Source organism: Mesoplodon densirostris, chromosome 15 (genome assembly GCF_025265405.1).
Source record: "Mesoplodon densirostris isolate mMesDen1 chromosome 15, mMesDen1 primary haplotype, whole genome shotgun sequence".
In the NCBI taxonomy this organism is placed as follows: domain Eukaryota; kingdom Metazoa; phylum Chordata; class Mammalia; order Artiodactyla; family Ziphiidae; genus Mesoplodon; species Mesoplodon densirostris.
Window position 1 is genome coordinate 55075479 of NC_082675.1, and position 18987 is coordinate 55094465.

The window sequence follows — 18987 nt, forward strand, 5'->3', positions numbered from 1 at the left end:
TTCTTCTTTACTCTCCTCCATGAAGTTTCTCTGTAGACTGTGAAATCTTTATGCATGTCAAGAAGGGAAAGGAGAGCTCATCTCTGAGGAGAGAATTGTTTTTCATTCAACAAATCCTTTCAATAAATATTTACTGATCTCTGAGTTGGGCCTCTGAGGACGAAGAGACATTTTATCAATGGAGTTAAGTATGTAGGAGGTCAGTATGGAATGAAGGATCGAAATGAACACAGGCATTAAGTCAAGGAGGTGTATATTAGAAGGAAAACTGATCAACACATCTAATTAGAACAAAGAGTTGCTATCTGGCTTCTAGCTACCTCCTGTGTTCTCACATGATTATTTAAATAATATGTGTGTGTGCAAGCATGTGCATTTATATGGTTATCAGTAAGCAGGCACTGATTAGGAAAATTAATTGTTCCCAGCAAACTATTTTTTTTTTTAGGTTTACTTATTTTTTTTCCTGATGGGCAACTCAGTCTATAAAGGGGAGTCAGGGTAAGGAGAAGAAGAGAATTCAGATGATAGAAATAAAGAAGAACACATACCTGGGAAAGTACAGAAAGAGGATGGATAACACAAGGACAGAAAGGAAGACATGATTCTCCAAAGAGTATTTAATGAAATATCCCCTTTTGTCACTGACTTTGCTTGGCTTCCTTTCTCTCAGTTACTCCATCCTGTGTCAACAGCAATTCCTTCAGGGCCAGAAACCGTCTCTTTCCTTCCTCTCATAAAGCAGTTACAATGTCACTGACTCAGGCACACATACCTGGAGAAGTACAACTACAAGCAAGAACCAAAAGGCCCATGTCACTGCTCTTCTTTTGAAAGTTGTCTTCTTACCACTGGAGCCAGACTTCACATTTCGGTGGCACTGTCCCAAAAGCAGGTTAAGAAGCTGGGTCCTTATTATTTCCACCTTTATTCTTCTTCTCTATGTACTTCTGTATTAATTTTGAGCCTGCAACCTGAGTGCTTACTCTGATTCCAGATTTTGCTGAGCATTCATCTAGTATGACATCTCCTGTAGGAGTAGATGTGCACCATCCACAGTACATATTAGACATTCATTAATTGTTTATTGAGTATATGAGTGTGTTGGAGAAGAGAGAACTCACTAACTACAGTTTGAGGGAGACCCAAAGATAAGGAGTAAAGGGAATGAGAAGAGGCTATTTTATCATAACTGACCAGTCAAAACTGGGGAGCTGGCAAATTTTATCTTTGACCCCTTGTCCTACTTTTCTAGTGACTCTTATCCCTTCCTACTACAACTTCCAAATGTCAAGTTCCCTCAGGCCACCAGTAACACTGATTAGCAAAACCAGCTTAAATGAATAAATTTCAGTTGTCTGGTGCAAGGAAGGTATAAATCATTGTTAATTGTTTATTTGTTTGACATGAGAGGTTTTCTACAGAATAGTAGGTGGTCTGCAGACATGTGGAGTTTAGACTAAAAAGCCAAGGTTGTAATCCTGACTATCACAGTCTAGTCATATAACCTTTATGGCATTCAATTTCACCTTCTTATTATGGTTATAATAATAGCTATTTAATGTAGCTATTTTTATTAAATGACCTAATTGCCTAAACGCACAAAGAATCATGTCTTGAACAACGTAACATTAAAAATATTAACAAAAGCACCAATGTAGGTTCAATCAATACATGTTAATTCTCATCCTATGTTTTACCTTTTATTTTTTCTGCTTTCTTTTTATTTTTCTCTTTTTCCTTCCTTGAAAATTGGGAGTCCCCATAATACTTAGTAAAGTGTCTTCTGCTGTGAGTTCTCAGAATATATTTAAATGAAATTGAATGTGTAAGGGAGTCGATGAATGAGTGAGGAAGTAAATAAGTGCCAAATTGTAATGTCCTGTCTTCTTTTCCCCATCTACTTGGGAATCTGTAATCAACTTTTGAAGTATCACCAGTCTAACACATCCATCTAAGCCTTAAAATTTCCTGACTCTCATTTTTTAAAGGAATTATTCTATTTGAAAGTAATGTATTACCTTTAATTCCATATTTGTTACATCACAGATAATGCATTGCTCAATCCTCTATGGTATTTTAAAAAGTGAACAGGTGATCCTGGTTCTGCTTTTTTGGGGATATGAAATTTCACCATGAAAGAACAGTTAGGTTTTTAATCAAATAGCTTCTTTGGTCACACAGATAGAAGGTCATTAAAAAACAAACAAACAGAAAAAAACAGTGTAGGCAATAAGCATTTAAACAAAGCTACACAATAACTACTGTCAGTGGAATTCAGCAAGCTTTGATGGTTAATATTAATTCCAATAGCATACCTTTGTGAACAGGTAAGGGACCCAAAGACCTTGAATGTTGAAAAGAACTATAGACCTTCAAAGTCAGACACACAAATGAAAAAACAATTTAAAAAAATAAAAATAGTGTGCATTGGAGTCTTGAATAATGTAAAAGCCTTGGTCTGAAGTGGGGGAGTTGGAGGAAGAACTTGCAAATCATTGTATTTGTAGAAATCCCATGGAGAGTGTATTTTCTGTTTACTTAATGAGCAGTGTGTTGGCAGCTCTAATGTTTTTAAAAGAGCCTAAGAGATCGTCATCATAGGGTCATATGTTAAGGACAAAGAAAAAGTTAAGATTATGAGAGACAAAATCCAGGCAATCCTGCAGAAGTCCTTTAGGGGAGAATTTCTGAAGAAGACAAAGGCTTGGTACTGAGTTAAATATTCAAACTGAGGGGAACAATCATGTGGATATTTTACCTCAAAGGAAAGGGTGAAAACACAGCACACTGGCCTGTGGCATTTCAAGTCTCTTTGCTTAATGTGTTGCTTGTTAGTCTTTCTAAAATGGGAGGAGGTGATAAAAACAACTCCAGCACTAGAAGCAACACGAAGACAATAATTAGAAAATAATGCAAATTTCTTATTATACTTATTTCATCTATTCCAGGAGAGTAAAGGACCTGTACAGTGGGGAATGGAATGGGATTCATAAATACTTCTGATGAATATCATAATTTAATAAGATTTTGTAAAGTAGCATGTCATATATTTTTCCTTATGAATCAAAGTGCATTTGGTGTCAAGTGCATCCTGAGAGAATTTCCAAAGAAGAAGAGGAACATACACACATTTGTACCATTCCTAAATGCATCTACCTTCACATGCCCAGGGACAGCTCTGTTTCCTGATAAGAAATCCCTGGGACATAGACACTTTTAAGATGCTATTTTGTGATGTGAGTTTTTCTTTTGAAACCATACTCTCTCCTAGTTTAAAACCTATCCAGATTATTTAAATGAAATTATCTAGATTAAATTTAGATATTAAGCTGGTTGAACAATTTCACATAAATGTCCCCTCTTCAAGAGGGGAAAAGAACCCAGTCTATGTTTACCTCAGAAACTGGAAAGGATTAGTGTCTAATTACCTGCCCATTCTCCTCACTCCATTATCCTAAAGCAAATACCTTAACTGATTGACTGAGCTCTCTCTCTTCCATTCTTCCTAAGAAGTCTTCTGTTTGGATACACTGATACGATTTACAATTGGATAGAAACATAAAAAAATGACAATGTGGATGGGTCACCAAGGACATGAGTAACACAAAGTAACACACTAGACACCTCAGAACCTCTGGGGAATCACAATGGTCAGCCTGAGACATTTGGAAAATAAAAAAAATAAAATAAACAAGACTTAAAATAAATATTCCAGACAGTGGGATGAAGTCCCATAGGCATATGAGAACTATTAATACCTGAGATATTTTTAAAAATAGGGTTATGTGTATTATACATTTGTAAAATTGAAACAGGGAAGCATTAAGAAAATTGCCAAGAGTTGCACAATCATTGATCTGCTCATTCATATATACATTCATGATGACAGATAACACTGATGTGTAATATGTGCCCATTACTATAGAAAGTTATTCAAAGATGAAAGATGTTCAGGTCCTCCTTTGAGATGCAAATATCAGTCACAGCTCAAGAATAACAGAGCTGTGACGGAGGTTCTCACACCATCCCAGTGCAAAAGGAAGACAATTTTCTTCCTATAGATCAAGCAGAGGACTTCAGAAAGGAAGCACACCAGAGCTGGCATTTTCCAGATTAATTAAAAAAAAATGATGGAAATGACATTATAGTGAAGGCTCAGTCTCCAAAGATGCACAGGGGAATATTGGTGAAAATGCCTGTGGTCACACAACTCTAATCACATCTGCATACTCCATCCATCAGATCCCTGTAACCTAGATGCTGACCACAGGTTGCTGACATAGGCAAGGGGACTTCTCAGATATTTTAGTCCAGCCTCAGTTTTAGGCAAGCCCTGTGTAGCAGCTTTGGGATGGTACTTTTTCAGTCTACCTGCCCCACTTCCCTGGCAACCAAACACCTACGAACGTGGAGAGTCTTACATGCTGCTGCTTGTCTTCTCCCCACCCTTTTCTCAGCAGTAGCACATCTGTCATGATAACAAATTTGGCCCAAGACAGTGTTTTGTCCCTGCCTCTGTGATGGAGAGTTTTCTATTACCCATATAGCACAGGCACTTTCATTTTCTGTGCTCCCTGAACAAGTGACTTTTCTGTCTCGCATTTATAGACATAAAGCTTTCACTCTTGGGAGAGAAGTTTAGGAAAGCCCACAGGTATTTAAGGCATGTCCCTCCCCTGCGGTTACCATCAGCTCCTGCACCACCAGTGGGCTTACTCAGTCTCTGGTTCTGCCCCAAATTTGCTAGTGACAACATGGTGGGAAAGTTCTCGCATGTGAGTATTGCTTCTCCGTTGGTCAGGTGTCCCCAGGAATACTTGGCAATGACTTGGCCATTGAGAGTTCTCTAAAATTTTAGCTGATTCTTACCTGCTTGTTTTGCAGCTGGCAAGAAGTCCTTCTTCCCCTGTTCTGCCATAGCTGAGACAGCTCACATGCTCCAGCTCACCTTGGAAAGAGAAATAATCTACTTAGTATTTTATGGTATTGTGCTGCCATGCTACCTCAACAGTCTGATGGGCTTGAGAAAAAATATAATTTTGTAGAGAATCTGGATTTTATTCTTTTTTAGGATGGGGTTGATTTTCTTTGTAGTTTCTGTATCCCAAGGCAGAAGAAGAAACCTACTTCAAAATATTGAAAGCAGAACATTTATAGAAATAAAAGGAGAAATAGACAAATAGCACACAATTTTAGAGATTTTACCACACCTCTCTTTCAGCAATGCAGAGAACAAGTAGATTATCTATATCTATATCCATATCTATACCTATATCTATCTATATCTTCTACAGAAAAACAGTTAGACTTAATGAGTAATTGAGCAAACAATTAAGAAAGGTCATATCTTTAAAATAGCACTTAAAATAGACCAAAAATCATTAAATTCCTAGGAAGAAAAATAAATAATTACTAAGAAAATGAAATAAGAGCCAAATAAAAAGAAGGATATACCATGTTCTTGGATTGGAAGAGTCAATATTGTAAAAATATTATGTCTCATAATTGAGTTAAAATCAAAGTCATGTTATTTATAAATCTAGCAGAATATGTTTTGTGGAAATTGACAAACAAATTTATAAATTTCTTATGAAAATGCAAAAGACTGAGAATAGAAAAGACAATCTTGAGGGTGAACAATGTTGGTGAATGAATACTTATTAGATATCAAGAATCAATATGAAGCTATAATATTAAGATAGCCTGGTATTAATTCAAAGAAAATCACATAGTCTAATGGAACACAATAAAGATTCCAGAAGCACAAGTCACTTAATTTATTTTATAGACACTACTGGAATGCAGAAAAATGAATGGTATTTTTAATAACATGAGACTGAATATGCAAGTTGAACATTAACCAAGCTACTATATATAAAAACAGAACTCTGACCAACAATCTGCATCAACCAGCCTGGAAGAAAAACTACAATCAATGACAAAACATCCAGGAAGTGAAATCACAGACTTCATAATGATGAGCCTAAAATGGTCAGGACTTGATTAATAACTAACAGCTTCCCTACATTTCTCCCGGCTCCAACTCAACTCAGGAGCAACTAGAGAAAGCCACATATGCTCCTCTAGGATGTCTCACTTCTTGTTTGCTTGCCTCCAGCATCCCAATGCAAAAGCTGCCAATAAGGAAATACCCCAGTCCTTCCTGTTTTTCCACTGTAAGGCTTTCTTACTCCTGTGCCTGTCTTTGATTCCCTGCCAAGTGCAAGTGGGGTGGCTGACTAGCTTTTGATAGCAACCTCTGAATACGTTTTACTTGTTTATTTCCACAAATATTATAGGAGCAACTGCATATCTACATGTTGTTTTTCAAGCTGGCCTCCACATGTGGAGCAAGGAGAGACTTAAGAAAGACAGTCACTCAGACTGGTAGGTGGTGGTGCTAAGATGAAGGGAATTTACACTGGAGGCTTGTCTTGGGCACCACAATGTGATTAAATCCCCACCTTTGCCCAACAGCATCTTAATAGTTTATAGAGAGGATTTAATGTGGTTCAGTCACGCACACTGTCCAGATGGTCTCAACAGCACATCACTCTCTCAGGGCTGTCTCCATGAAAATGATCCCACTGTGGGAATGGAGGTCAAAGCATACATTCTAAGGACAGGGAGGGAGCGAGGAGCCTCCAATTGTCTATGTTAACCATTGATCATGTTGTCTCAATGACGTCCTTTAACACTATGTGTGGAAAATTATCCTAGACCTCTTTCCTCACAGCATATACAAATATAAATTCCAAATTGATCATTTATCTAAACGTAAAAGAAAATACAAAATAGTACAGTAATATAGGGTAATATCTTCATGACCTTGTGGTAAACACATATATTATTTTAAACTTTACCCTAAAAAATACTAACACAAGATCAAAATTGATGAATTGAACTTCAATAAATTTTAAAATCTCTATTAATTGGAGGAAATCCTTAAGAGATTAAAAATTCAGGTCTCAGAATGGGAGAAGACATTTTCAGTTCACATATTTGTCAAAATACTAATATACAGAATATATAAATAACTTCTATGAATCAAAACATAAAAGTAATGCAATAAAATTGGGCAAGAGACACAGAAAATTTTACAAGAGAGGACTTTGAAATGTAATAAGCATATGAAAAAAGTGTAGACATTATCACCCCTCAGAGAAATGAAAATTAAAACCAAAATGAGATAACAGGACACACTACAATGGCTACAATTAAAAATAAAAAAAACTCTAATCTATTTTTTAATCTAATATAAAATCAATACCAAATTTTGAAAACGATTTGGAGCATTCAGAACACTCATATAATACTGGTAGGAATACAGATTGGCAAAAACATTTTTGAAAACTATTGGCAGTTTTTAACAATACTGAACATCTGCTAAATCACATCCTATGATCCATAAATGTACTTCTAGATATATACCCAACATATATGAGTGTAAATGTGTACCAAAAGACAAGTATATTAAAGTCCATAGCAGCAGCTTCATTTAGAATAATCAAAAACCAGGGAGGAGTGAGGTGGCACCAATAGAAGAATGAATATAAACTGATATATTAATACAATGAAATAATATACAGCAATAAAAATGACTAACAAATATATATACAATATGTTTGAATTTCACAATTAATGTTTGTAAAAATAAGCCAGTCACAAAAGAATGCACACATATATTACATTTGTATAAAGTTCAAGAACAGAAAAAACCAAAAGCTAATCTAGGACAAAGCAGTAATTAAGGACAATGAAGGAGGTCTCTAGTGCACTGAAAATTTTACCATCTTGATATCAATTCTAGTGGCTAAGTTAATAGATTTGCAAAAATTCATGGAGCTACACTCTTAAGATTTATTCACTTTATGTGAGTAACTCACCAATAAATGTCAAGAAAATAAAGTTTTAACTGTTGGAGAGTTTTTACAGTGATGATGGCTTCAGGAGTTTGGTGACAATAACAGAGTTGAGAGTTTAGTGGAAGTCCAATTATTAGTGAGCTTGTTGCTGCAATAGTGGTATGGGAGGCCCAGCAGTATTAAGATAAAGACCCTCCCTGCCTGCACTTTTTACTGTCTAGACTTCTTAGTTCTTGCTCATTTTTATGAACATGATTCTCCAGCATTCTCATTGAGTCTATAAGCTACTCAATAACTCATATTTTCTGCATAAATTTTCTACAGTTGATTTCTGTTCCTTGAAACCAATAACCTTCGTTAAAAAAAATGATCAAAATGAAATATTGCAATATAGTAGCCTAAATATGTGAAATAAGCTAACCAGAGAATATAGTGTAGAAAAGAGAAGGCCTCCATATTCTAGGCTGGAATATTTGAAATACTTATTATTTGACAGTAAAACAGTGTTTGAACCACACTTATTATTTGACAGTAAAACAGTGTTTGAACCACAGGTTTTGTATATTGGAAGTCAGACCATGTATATACCATGAACAACAATAGCCTAAGAAAAAGCCACGTATTGGAACACCGGTCAGCTTCAGAAAGAAACAAAGATACCAGCTTAGCCTGACAATGGCTATTTTGTAGCAGTGAAGAAGAAAATACACCACTGGGGGGGACTTTCACAATGGCGGAGGAGTAAGACATGGAGATCACCTTCCACGCCACAAATGCATCAAAAACACATCTACATGTGGAACAATTCCTACAGAACACCTACTGAACCCTGGCAGAAAACCTCAGACTTCCCAAAAGGTAAGAAACTTCCCACATACTTGGGTAGGGCAAAAGAAAAAAGAAAAAAACACAGACAAAGAATAGGGAAAGGACCTGCTCTTCTGGGAGGGAGGTGTGAAGGAGGAAAAGTTTCCACACACTAGGAAGCACCTTCTATGCAGAGATGCGGCATGGGTGAGCAGAAAGTTTCAGAACCATGGAGGAGAGCACAGCAACAAGGGTGCGGAGGGCAAAGTGGAGAGATTCCCACACAGAGGATCAGTGCCGACTAGCACTCACCAGCCTGAGAGGCTTGTCTGCTCACCCGCTGGGGCAGGTGTGGGCTGGGATCTGAGGCTCAGGCATCAGATGTCCGATTCCAGGGAGACGACTACTGTTGGTTGTGTGAACACAGACTGAAGGGGGCTAGTGCACCACAGGTAACTGGATGGAGTCCAGGAAAAAGTCTGAAACTGCCTAAGAGGCAAGAGACTATTGTTTGAGTATGCATGAAGAGAGGGTATTCAGAGCACCACGTAAATGAGCTCCGGAGTAGGGCGCAAGCTATGGCTATAAACGTGGACACCAGAGATGGGCATGAAATGCTAAGGCTGCTGTTGCAGCCACCAAGAAGCCTGTGTGCAAGCACAGGTCACTATCCACACCTCCCCCACCAAGAGACTGTGAGCCATCCATTGCCAGGGTCCTGTGATCCAGGGACAACTTTCCCAGAAGAACACATGGCGTGCCTCAGACTGTTGCAATGTCATGCTGCCCTCTACCTCTGCAGGCTCACCCCGCATTCCTTACCCCTCCCTCCCACAAGCCTGAGTGAGCCAGAACCCCCTAATCAGCAGCTCCTTTAACTCTCTCCTGTCTGGGTGAAGAACGGACGCCAGAGGGAAACCTACAGGCAGAGGCTGGGCCAAATCCAAAGCTGAACCGCAGGAGCTGTGCAAACACACAAGAGAAAGGGAAATTTCTCTGTGCAGCCTCAGGAGCAGCGGATTAAATCTCCACAGTCACTTGATGTACCCTGCATCTGTGGAATACCTGAATAGACAATGAATCATCCCAAAAGAGAGGCGGTGAACTTTGGGAGGAACTGTAGACTTGGGTTTTGCTTTCTGCATCTAATTTGTTTCTGGCTTTATGTTTATCTTCATTTAGTATTTAGAACTTATTATCATTGGTAGATTTGTTTATTGATTTGGTTGCTCTCTTCCTTTCTCTGATTATATATATATATATATATATATATATATATATATATATATATATGTATATAATTGTTTTCCTCTTTTTTTGTGAGTGTGTATTTGTATGCTTCTTTGTGTGATTTTGTCTGTTTAGATTCGCTGTTACCATTTGTCCTAAGGTTCTGTCTGTCGTGATTTTTTTTGTTTGTTTTAGTATAGTTTTTAGTGTTTGTTATTTTTGATGGTTTTGTTTATTGGTTTGGTTGTGCTCTTCTTTCTTTATTTTAAATTACTTTTGCATTGTTTTATTTTAATAATTTTCTTTATTTGAATAACTTTTATTTTATTTTATTTTACTATTTATTTTTCTTTCCTTTTTATCTTTTTCTCCTTTTCCTTTGAGCCATATGGCTGACAGGGTCATGGTGTTCCAGGGAGGTGTCAGGCCTGTGCCTCTGAGGTGGGAAAGCCCAGTTCAGGACATTTGTCCATCAAAGGACCCCCAGCCCCATGTAATATCAATGGATGAGACTTCTCCTTGAGATCTCTGTCTCAATACTAAGACCCAGATCAACTCAACGACCAGCAAGCTCCAGTGATGTAGGCCCCAATGTCAAATAACTAGCAACACAGGAACACAACCCCACCCATTAGCAAAGAGGTTGCCTAAAATCATAATAAATTCACAGACACCCCAAGACACAACACCAAATGTGGTCCTGCCAACCAGAAAAAACAAGATCCAGCCTCATCCACCAGAACACAAGCACCAGTCCCCTCCACAACAATACCTACACAACCCACTGAATCAACCTTATTCAATGGGGGCAGACATCAAAAAATGGGAACTATGAACCAGCACCCTGAAAAAAGGAGACCACCAACACAATAAGTTAAACAAAATGAGAAGACAGAAATACACAGTGGATGAAGCAGCAAGGTAAAAACACACCAGGCCAAACAAATGAAGAGGAAATAGGCACCTACCTGAAAAAGAATTAAGAGTAATGATAGTAAACATGATCCAAAATCTTGGAAATAGAATGGAGAAAATACAGGAAACGTTTAACAAGAACTAAGAAGAACTAAAGAGCAAAAATCCCATGATGACCAACACAATAAATGAATTTTAAAATTCTCTAGAAGGAATCAATAGAAGAATAACTGAGGCAGAAGAACGGATAAGTGACCTGGAAGACAAAATAGTGGAAATAACTACCATAGAACAGAATAAAGCAAAAAGACTGAAGAGAAATGAGGACAGTTTCAGAGATCTCTGAGACAACATTAGACACACCAACACTCAAAATATAGGGGTCACAGAAGATGAAGAGAAAAAGAAAGGGACTGAGAAAATATTTGAAGAGATTTTAGTTAAAAACTTCCCTAATATGACAAAAGAAATAGTCAATCAAGTCCAGGAATCGCAGAGAGTCCCAAACAGAATAAATCCAAGGAGAAACACTCCAAGAGACATATGAATTGAACTACCAAAACTTAAATACAAAGACAAAACATTAAAAGCAGCAAGGGAAAAACAACAAATAACATACAAGGGAATCCCCATAATGTTAACAGCTGATCTTTCAGCAGAAACTCTGCAAGCCAGAAGGGAGTGACAGGACATATTTAAAGTGATGAAAGGGAAAAACTAACAACCAAGATTACTTTACCCAGCAAGGATCTCATTCAGATTCAACAGAGAAATTAAAACATTTAGAGACAAGAAAAACCTAACATAATTAAGCACCACCAAACCAGCTTTACAACAAATGTTAAAGGAACTTTTCTAGGGAGGAAACACCAGACAGGGAAATGATCTACAATAACAAACTCAAAGCAGTTAAGAAAATGGTACAAGAAACATACATGTAGATAATTACCTTAAATGTAAATGGATTAAGTGTTCCAACCAAAAGATAGACTGGCTGAAAGGATGCAAAAACAAGACCCATATACATGCTGTCTACAGGAGACCCGCTTCACATACAGAAACATACAGACTGAAGTGAGGGGATCTAAATAGATATTCCATACAAAAGGATATCAAAAGAAAGCTGGAGTAGCAATTCTCATATCAGAAAAAATAAACTTAAAAAATAAAAGACTATTACAAGAGACAAAAATGTAGACTACATATGATAAAGGGATCAATCCAAGAAAAGGATATAACAGTTGTAAATATTTATGCACCCAACATAGGACCACCTCAATACATAAGGTAAATACTAAAATTCATAAAAGGAGAAATTGACAGTAAAACAACAATAGTAGGGGACTTTAACAACCCAATTTCACCAATGGACAGATCATCCCAAATGAAAATAAATAAGGAAACACAAGCTTTGAATGACACATTAGATAGATGGACTTAATTGATATTTATAGGACATTCCATCCAAAAACAACAGAATACACATACTTCTCAAGTGTTCATTGAACATTATCAAGGATAAATCATATCTTGGGTCACAAATCAAGCCTTGACAAATTAAAAAAAATTGAAACCATATGAAGTATCTTTTCTGACCACAACACTATGAGACTAGATATCAATTACAGGAAAAAGCTTGTAAAAAATACAAACACATGGAAGCTAAAAAATACACTACTAAATAACCAAGAGATCACTGAAGAAATCAAAGAGGCAATAAAATAATACCTAGAAACAAATGACAATGAAAACAGGACAAACAAAAAACTATGGGATGCTGCAAAAGCAGTTCTAACAGGGAAGTTTATAGCAATACAATGCTACCACAAAACAAAAGAATAATCTCAAATAAACTACCTAACCTTACACCTAAATCAATTAGAGAAAGAAGAACAAGAAAACCCCAAAGTTAGCAGAAGGAAAGAAATCATAAAGATCAGATCAGAAATAAATGAAAAAGAAATGAAGGAAATAATAACAAAGATCAATAAAACTAAAAGCTGGTTCTTTGAGAAGATAAACAAAATTGATAAACCATTAGCCAGACTCATAAAGAAAAAAAGAGAGAAGACTGGGACCAATAGAAATGGAAATAAAAAGCAGAAGTAACTACGGACACTGCAGAAATGCAAAGGCTCATGAGAGATTACTACAAGCAACTCTATGCCAATAAAATGGACAACCTGGAAGAAACAGACACATTCTTAGAAAAGCACAACCTTCCCAGACTGAACCAGGAAGAAATAGAAAATATAAAGAGACCAATCACACACACAGAAATTGAAACCTTGATTAAAAAGCTTCCAACAAACAAAAGCCCAGGACATTTTGGCTTCATAGGCAAATTCTTAAAAACATTTAGAGAAGAGCTGACACCTATTCTTCTCAAACTCCTCCAAAATATAGCAGAGTGTGAAACACTCCCAAACTCATTCTATGAGGCCACCATCACCCTGATACCAAAACCAGACAAAGATGTCAGAAAAAAAGAAAACTGCAGGCAAATATCACTGATGAACATACATACAAATATCCTCAACAAAATAGTAGCAAACAGAATCCAACAGCATATTAAAAGGATCATACACCATGATCAAGTGGGGTTTATCCCAGGAATGCAAGGATTATTCAATATATGCAAATCAAGCAATGTGATACACCATATTAAAAAATGAAGGATTAAAAGCATATGATAATTTTAATAGATGAAGGAAAATCTTTTGACAAAATTCAACACCTATTTATGATTAAAACACCCAAGAAAGTAGGCTTCAAGAGAACTTAACTCAACATAATAAAGGCCATATATGACAAATCCAGAGCCAACATCATTTTCAATGGTGAAAAACTGAAAACATTTCCTCTAAGATCAGGAACAAGATAAATTTGCCCATTCCCACCACTTTTATTCAACATAGTTTTAGAAGTATTAGCCACAGTAATCAGAGAAGAAAAAGAAATAAAAGGAATAAAAATTGGAAAAGTAGTAAAACTGTCACTGTTTGCAGATGACATGATACTATACATAGAGAATCCTATAGCTGCTATCATAAAACTACTAGGACTAATCAATAAATTTGGTAAAGTAACAGGATACAAAATTAGTGCATAGAAATATCTTGTATACATATACATTAATGATGAAAAACCTCAAAGATAAATTAAGATAACACTCACATTTACCATTGCAACACAAAGAATAAAATACCTAGGAATAAAGCTACCTAAGGAGACAAAAGGCCTGTATGCAGAAAACTCTAAGACACTGATGAAAGAAATTAAAGATGATAAAACAGATGGAGAGATATACGGTGTTCTTGGATTGGGAGAATCAACATTGTGAAAATGACTATACTACCCCAAACAATCTATAGATTCAATACAATCCCTGTCAAACTGCCAATGGCATTTTTCACAGAACTAGAACAAAAAAATTCACAATTTGTATAGAAACACAAAAGACCCTGAAGAGCCAAAGCAATCTTGAGAAAGAAAAACGGAGCTGGAGGAATCAGGTTCCCAGACTTCAGACTATAATACAAAGATACAGTAATCAAGACATTATGGTACTGGCACAAAACAGAAATACAGATCAATGTAACAGGATACAAAGCCCAAATATAAACCCACATATATATGGTGACCTTGTCTTTGATAAAGGAAGCAAGAATATACAATGGAGAAAAGACAGCCTATTCAATAAATGGTGCAGGGAAAACTGGACAGCTACATGTAAAAGAATGAAATTAGAACACTCCCTAACACCATACACAAAAATAAACTCAAAATGGATTAAAGACCTAAATATAAGGCCAGACTCTACCAAACTCTTAGAGGAAAATATAGGCAGAACACTCTATGACATACATCACAGCAATATCCTTTTTGACCCATATCCTAGAGAAATGGAAATAAAAACAAAAATAAACAAATGGACTTAATGAAACTTAAAAGCTTTTGCACAGCAAAGGAAACTATAAAGAAGATGAAATGACAACCTTCAGAATGGGAGAAGACATTTGCAAACAAAGCAACTGACAATGGATTAATCTCCGAATTATACAAGGAGCTCATGCATCTCAATATCAAAAAAAAAAACCAAAACAAAGAACCCAATCCAAAAATGGGCAGAAGACCTAAATAGACATTTCTCCAAAGAAGATATACAGATTGCCAACAAACACATGAAAGGATGATCAACATCACTAATCATTAGAGAAATGCAAATCAAAACTACAATTAGGGATCACCTCAGAGCAGTCAGAATGACCATTATAAAAAAATCTACAAACAATAAATGCTAGAGAGGGTGCTGAGAAAAGGGAACCCTTTTGCACTGTTGGTGGGAATGTAAGTTGATACAGCCACTATGGAGAACAGTATGGAGGTTCCTTAAAAAAATAATAATAGAGATATAATATGACCCAGCAATCCCACTACTGGGCATATATCCTGAGAAAACCATATTTCCAAAAGGGTCATTACCACAATGTTCATTGCAGCACTATTTACAATAGCCAAGACATGGAAACAACCTAAGTGTCCATTGACAGATGAATGGATAAAGAAGATGTGGTACATATATACAATGGAATATTACTCAGCCATAAAAATAAACAAAATCGGGTCATTTGTAGAGACGTGGATTGACAGAGACTATCATACAGAGTGAAGTAAGTCAGAAAGAGAAAATCAAATACCGTATGCTAACACTTATTTAAGGAATCTATAAAAAGAAAAAAAAAACGTTTCTGAAGAATGTAGGGGCAGGAAAGGAATAAAGATGCAGAGGTAGAAAATGGAGTTGAGGACACGGGGAGGGGGAAGAGTAAGCTGACATGAAGTGAGAGAGTGGAATGAACATATTTACACTACCAAATGTAAAAAGATAGTAATGTGAAGCAGTCGCATAGTACAGGGAGATCAGCTCGCTGCTTTGTGTCCCCCTAGAATGATGGGATAGGGAGGGTGGGAGGGAGATGCAGGAGGGAGGGGATATGGTGATATATGTATATGTATCACTGATTCACTTTGTGATACAGCAGAAACTAACACACCATTGTAAAGCAATTATACTCCAATAAAGATGTTAAAGAAAACAAAATACATCGTTGTTATCAGAGAACCTCTTGAATTATAAGATCTTAAATTTCAAATTCTACCTTCATATGTTTGATCTTCTCAGGAGACAAAAGGCCTAAATGTGAGTTTCCCTACTCTAGTCAGGGATGCCCTCAATTCAGTGGAAAAAGCTCCCCACCAAGCTACTTCCTCTATTACCTGGGCCATCTGTACCCTACCCAGTCCTCAACCCAATGGGTTTCGCCTCCCTGACAACCCTCAAAATTATTCAGTGAAGCAAATCACATCATGCCACGGAACCAAGGGGCACCTAATCCCCTTGTTACTACAATGTCTGCCTCCCATAATCCTCTGTGAATCACTCTGCTCATAGTTGCAACCCCTGTGTGGCACTTCAGGCCACTAATAAACTTCAGCTAATAACTGTTATTAATCTCATCTGTCCACTTTTTCTGGTATCTCGTGTTCTGCCATTTTGTACTATTTAGGGTGGTGAATAGGAGGTGATCAGCAAGCTTCTCTGCCAGCAAACAGAACCAAATGGATCAAAGTCTATACACCTGGAATCTGAAAGGACTAGAAAATCCAAATTCTCTTGTCCCAGCTAGATTTGCATAAGACAAGTTAGGCTGTAAATGGCATAACATAATATAGCATCACAAACTTAGCACATAGGCCTTTTCAAGCATCTCCTGTAGATATTCTATAACGGCAAATAAGACAGCTGAACTCCTGATGAAGATGCAGCCTAAGGACAAGAATAAATTATCAGCCTCTCTCCACCAGAATCTGTCGTTTTGAATCACTTAAAGGCAGAGGCCATGAGAGATACAGACACTTTTAAAGTCAGGGCCTCAGAGATGGGCAGGGCTTTGAAACATTTTGCTTAGGAGACAAAGATCCCTGGACTCAAGTACACAGATGAGTCAAGATCAATGTCTCTAGCTAAAAGCCTAATGTGTTCCAAAGCCAGTAAGTCCCTCTGTTAGAGAGTTTGGTGTAGAATTATGAAGTCTGAAACTGCTACAGCCAATCTACCATTATGAAAATGAACCTTACTTTATAGAAGACAGAGAAAAAGGACCAGAAGAAACTGGCTCCTTGGTATCTGTGAGCTACTGAATCAAACAAATTCTGAAGTCAGCCTTACCTCTGGCCTTCCCAGGTATGTGGGACAATAAATCACTCTTATTGTTTAAGTCCATTTCAGCTGTATTTTTCTATAGCTTGTTCTTACTGCTACAAGCATTCCTGTCAGAGAGCCCTAAATAGTTTTCTAAACTACTTTTAGAAAAGTTTTATAATTATTGGAATATTTCTAGATACCTTAAAATTTAAATTAGTCCCCTATACCTCTGAAATGACCAATTCTAGTTCAGTTTTAGGGAAATAAGGATTTACAGCTATGGAGTCAATAAAAGAGTCTCAACAGTGGACGTAAATGATAATAAGAGAATGGCAGGGAAAAGATGGGGAAAATTAAGACCAGGAAGAAGCCTAGATGAGTGGTACTTATGAGTGTCAAAAGATAAAAATTTTCAAAGATGAACACATGTAGACAGGAAAGACTTTCAGGTATAAGTCAGGAAGTAGGCAAATTTTTTTTCAAGAGAACCGTATGCATTCAGATAGCATAGTGGTAATTTATCTGCTAAGAAACTTGGTGAAGGTTTCTAAATCTTTCTAAAATTTGATTAAAACCTTTTAAGTGAGAAAGGGTCTCTAATTCAAGGAAGAACACAACAAAAGGAAAAGTTACTATGTGTAATTATGCTCTTCAAGACTGTGAAACAGATACAGAGAACAGGGAATTTCCTGGCAGTCAAGTCGTTAGGATTCCGTGCTTTCACTGTCAAGGGTGCAGGTTCAAGTCCTGATCGAGGAACTAAGATTCCACAAGCCAGAAGGCCAAAAAAAAAAAAAAAAAAAAAAAAGGTTGGGATTAACAGATGCAAACTATTATATATAGAATATATAAACAACAATATCCCAAGATCCTACTGTATAGCACAGGGAACTATATTCAATATCTTGTGATAGAATATAATGGGAAAGAATATGAAAATGAATATATATATATATATATATATATATATATATATATATATATAACTGAATTAATTTGCTGTACAAGAGAAATTAACACAACATTGTAAATCAACTATACTTCAATAAAATAAATTTTAAAAAGCTGTGAAATATCTAGGCTTAAATTTCAGTGTCTGTCCATTCTCCACTTTTTATTACTTAAAAAGGAAAGAAATATTATGCTCATTTCTTATATATCCTTAGGAATTATTTTTATATCCATAAACTTCTGCCATGGACTCAGGAAATCACAACGTGTTCCATCCCATCCTACTGCTGGGCTTATCCAAATACAAAGTAAATAAATTAGTATATATCCCATACATATGGCTTGTTTAATAAAATCTGAGGTGAGCCCAGAAAGGACACAGAAATGTTAAAGGAAGGCAGACTCTGTACGTAGAACAGAAGTACCTGGAGATAGAGCAAGGGTCGCCTGAAAGGGGATGGAGTGAGTGACTGGACCACATTTCTGCTCATTGTTCTCATGGTTTCCCATCACCTACAGAATAAAATGCAATTCTGTGCATAGCATACAATCATTACTCCACCTACCTGACTAGACCAGCCTATGGCCATTTTTTTTCACTTGATACTTTGACAAAGGTGAAACATGTGTACTTCTTATAATATATTCCTGCTCATTGTCTTAAAACCTAATGTTATTTTTATTTGGGATAGAACCCTACCTACCTATTACCACCAACACAAACTTACACGTAACATCTTTAGTAAAATCTTCCTTGCCATATCCAGACTGGTATAATTGTCCTAGTATTTCTCAATTATCTTTGTGTTACAGCACAATGTTTTTGAATTTCAGTTGCTTGCTTATCTCCCTGGCCTATGGATGGGAAACGTGTCTTATTTATGTCTATTCCCATGGTATCTGCATCATACTTCGCACATACTGGGTTCAAAAGAAATATCTGTTGTATGAATGAATGAATGATGTCAATAAGGCCAGCTTTATGAATTGACAGTAAAATGTATTGGT